Raw genomic sequence first — 4333 nt, 5'->3', positions numbered from 1 at the left:
TTTGCTGCCTTGTATCTTTTATGTATTGTAATTAAAACAATGTCAATAACACAGTTCATTGCTTTTTTGTTGTAGTTAGTGGTGTTGAACATGAGAAATCGGCAATATTGCCAGGATTACCTATAGGAAAATAATAAACAGTGGTCCGGGAACAATCGTTCCTTGGTAGATGGTAACAATGTTTTCAGATTTCAAAATCCAAAGAACAGGGACAGGATTCTCTTTGTCCTTCTGACAAAGAGGGAGAAGATGCCCATCCAGAGCCGGCACCACTCTTGAGAGCACACGGGAAGGATTTTTGTCTTCTCTTTCCAAGCTTACAGTGCTTTGGAAGAGCCCTTTAGGAAGCTGCTGGACCCATGGGAGAATTCTGAGGGCACAGCCCCACCCAAGAGAGCAGGCAATAAGCCTCGATTGCCTGTTTGTGGTATGGCACTAATGTTCACAGAGGCAAACACAAATGAAGTAAGGATAAGGAGGGGGAAAAAGAATAATTCCAACCCACTCCTCAGCTAAAAGTCAAAAAAGCACCCACCTCACAAATTTCAGCAGTGTTGTCCCTAAGGGGGTGTTGAAATCACAATATCTCTAAATTGAATAGAATCTTCATTTTTTCCTCATTGTCTCTTTATACTACAAGTTTAATTGCACCGTGGGTCAGATCATATCCATATCGATCACTAGAACATAGAAAGGCATTAAGTCTCTCCCTCTGTGCTATCCTGGATGGGGGTGTGGGGGTGGGCAGTGTAAGAAGGATGTAGGTTAGATTTCAAAGTGCTCTTTGCCAAGCCAAGTAATGTCACAAAATCATTACAAAACAAAGGTGGAGGGAAGTGGTTTGTTTGGGTAGGGAGGTGGGAAAGAAGACCAAAGAACGGTAGAGTTTGGGGAGGGGAAGAAAGAAAGAACAGATGTTAAGAAAAGGAAAAAAGGGAAGGGCAAGTGCTGTGAGTTGTGTTGGTTACTTCTTTTTTTTTTTTTTTTTCAGTGAGGCAATTGGGGTTAAGTGACTTGCCCCAGGGCCACACAGCTAGTAAGTGTTAAGTGTCTGAGGCCGGATTTGAACTCAGGTACTCCTGACTCCAGGGCCGGTGCTCTATCCACTGTGCCACCTAGCTGCCCCTGTTGGTTACTTCTTAAAGGACAGATCAAACTTGAAAATAACCAGATATTCTTTGTGTTCCAGTTTTAGGAGAAAGGACAAATTACAAGAAAACACACTGATATTAGAGATTTATTTGCCCAAAGAATGAATTGAATTTAGCAATGAGATCTTGCAGTCAGAATGATGCCCCTGTGTCCCTAGACAACCTTTCAGATTCCCTTATGGTCATCAGACCCCACTTCCTGAAGTACACCCTTCCCCACGGTGACTGCTGCCTTTGAACCTTACCTAATGGTCTTCCAGAGGCATGGGGTATAAAGTCTACACTCCTCACCTATCCATCACCCCCTAGGTTCCCATCAACAAGGAGTCCTCACAGGATTTTCTCTCCCAAGTCTTATAGGATAGAGGGCCAGGATTCTCTGGGTATAGGTTAATACCACTCCCTTCCCCTCCAGTAGGACAGTATCCATAGTGAGACTGAATTCTATGCTGCCAATATGATATCTCTCTCTCCCTTACGTGTAGACCAACCTCCTGCCTCACCTTTCCCCTTTCCCGCATTAGTTTCACCAGGCACAGTTTTAGTTATACCTTTGTTCATTAGCCCCTTTTCTGCCCTCTGCTGCCCAGCAGAACATTTATCCCACTTCCATAAAAAGTCCTTCAAATACCTGAAAATTTCCATAAGGAGCCCCATCTATGTCCCCAAGTCTTCTCATCTAATGTATCCCCCCTTCCTTGTGCTGAGAATGGCTTCAACAGTTGGCTAGTACACTCACTTCACTCCTCACATGAAAGGTGTCAATGAGATGTCACAGACTTATGTCATGGGGGAAAATATTAGTATCAGAGATTACTTCTAGGGACAAAAGGAACTTTTCCTCTTAAGATGGGCATCACTGTCATGATATCCATGGACATATTTCCTCCCCTGCAAGAGGAACCAATCAGCTGGTGCCAACTCAAATTCGCCATTGTTGTTCATGTCATTCCTTGACTCTTCACCTTAAGCCATTATCATAGTCTCCTGGCCTGCCAAAAATGGTGAATGCCCCATGGAACATCTTGCTCATATCTGTAATATTTAGAAGCTAAAAATATGAACTGGTTCATCAAGGGCTTAGAACAGGGGTTGGCAATCTTTCAACAATTGTATGCAGAGTGTTGACCTCTTTTCCAGGCATGCTTGTGGGAGGAAGTAGTGTGTCCTGAGCATCGACTCCTGACTCTTTCAAGAGGAATGGCGACCACATTATCTGATAACTCTCAAAGGGGATAGCTAGTGTGAGCTTTTCAACAGGGCAAGATCTGGAGCGTTAGCCACCGGTGCTCACTGAATATTGACCTGTTTGTCATTCATTTGGATGCTTCAACAGTATATCAAAATCAATGTGTACAATATTGAACTGAATACACCTCCCTATTCAAACTTCTCTATTTCTATGGTGGACAGTTCTTCCCTTTTCCTTCTCCTCTTCCCTATGATGTGAACATATCTAAATCACCCATTTCCAGTGGCCAAATTTTGTTTATTCTACCTCTCCTGTTGTTGAGGATCCATCCCATTCTCTCCATTCCCTTGACAGCTACACTAGTTCAGGCCTTTGTCACTTCTCACCAGTAACTGTTGATTGATCTCTTGGTTTTCAGTCACTCTCCTTTCCCATCCATCCTCCCCACTGCTGCTACAATCAATTCCTAAGGCACAGGTCTGGCTATGCTACTTCCTTGTCCAAAAGCCTTCAGTAGCCTCCTGTTGTCTCTAGGATAAAATGCAAATTCCTCAGTGGTATTTAAAGTCTGTCTCTAGCCTATCTTATATGACTATGGCTCATGTACTACACATCCCAACCAGACTAGACCACTGGCTGTTCCCAAAACTCAACATTCCATGTCTTCTCATTGGCTGATCTTCATGCCTGCGATGTGCTGTCTTTTCAGCTACATCTTTTAGAACCCTCTTCATGGTAGTGCAATGGAAAGGTTGCTAGATTTAGAGACAGGGGGTTTGGATTGAAATTCCAGCTCTATAATCCAGAACTTGGGTGAATTTGGACAAGCCTTTCTGGGCTTCAATTTCCTCCTCTGCAAAATGGAGGTATTGGGCTAGATGACCTCTGCGATTTTGTCCAGCTCTACATCTACGATCCCATGATGTTTTCCCCCCTCCCCAGCCCTGCTCCCTAGCTTATTAATATAAAATTTATTTGTCTTCCCTCCGTCAAACCCTGAGCTGGTGGCTTTCCCCAGGGCTGTCTGGGGAGATGGAGGAAAAGGAGGAGGAGGAGGAGAGGAGGGGGAGGAAGAAGAGGAAGAGGTACATACAATCTGGATGAGACACAGAAGGAATTTTGTAGAAATGGCTCCTTTGAATGGTGAAGAGGATGAGCAAGGCCACCATCAAACAAAAGAGCCCCATAGCCTCAGAAAAGGCAGAGTCAAGGGTGGCACAGGAGAAGAGTTACATCCTTAGGGAGGGGTTCTTGGCATAACCACTGATGAGGCTTCCAAATATAATGCCTGCCAATCCTGGCTGTGGAGCTGGTCACCCCCATCGTGGCAGTCCCAGCCCTGATGAACTTGGCTACTGTGTCAATGGAACTAGTTTGGAAGCCACATCTGCAGACAAGTAAGGTTGGGGACCTGATGTTGCCAAGTTACCAAGATTCTCATCTTTTCAAACCTCTGGCCCTTTAGCACCACTGCTGATAACTGTTAACTGAGTGGCTGAGAGCTGTTCCTCAAAAGGGCAGGAGCAGGGATGAACTTGGAGCAGGTGTACATTCTCGGAGCGTGAGGGGCAAAGCAGAGGAGCTGCCTGCAGGACAGGGAAGACTGAGAGCCCTCTGAAGTTCATTCAAGACTCAGCTCAGCTCAGCTCAGCTCTTCTGTAAGGTCTTCCCCAACCCCCCAGTTGTATATCTCTGTCTTCTCAAACAACCTCGTATTTATTCACTTGGGGTAGAATTTGAGCTCCTTGAAGTTTCGTGTCTTTGTACACAGTAGGCACTTAATAAGTGTTTGAACTGAATTAAGTCCTTCATATGTTGACATTCCTTGACTTTGATAGAAGGCTGTGTCTGGAGGGCAGACTTATAAAGGAATGGTAAGGTTTGGGACCCAGCCCCAACCTTTTAAAGCTGACTACCAAAAAAAAGTACTTCATGGATGTCTCTCTCACAAACTATCCCTTTGCTTACATCCCTTCACTGAAAAGACTAT

At 44.6% G+C, this 4333-nt stretch overlaps 1 pseudogene; it reads right to left on the bottom strand.

Annotated features, from left to right (window-relative positions):
• Window positions 1-120: 120 nt before the first annotated feature.
• Window positions 121-3907, bottom strand: LOC122738978 (annotated as a pseudogene).
• Window positions 3908-4333: the final 426 nt, after the last annotated feature.

Source organism: Dromiciops gliroides, chromosome 2 (genome assembly GCF_019393635.1).
Source record: "Dromiciops gliroides isolate mDroGli1 chromosome 2, mDroGli1.pri, whole genome shotgun sequence".
Taxonomy (NCBI): Eukaryota; Metazoa; Chordata; class Mammalia; order Microbiotheria; family Microbiotheriidae; genus Dromiciops; species Dromiciops gliroides.
This window is presented reverse-complemented; position numbering and strand designations above follow the sequence as displayed.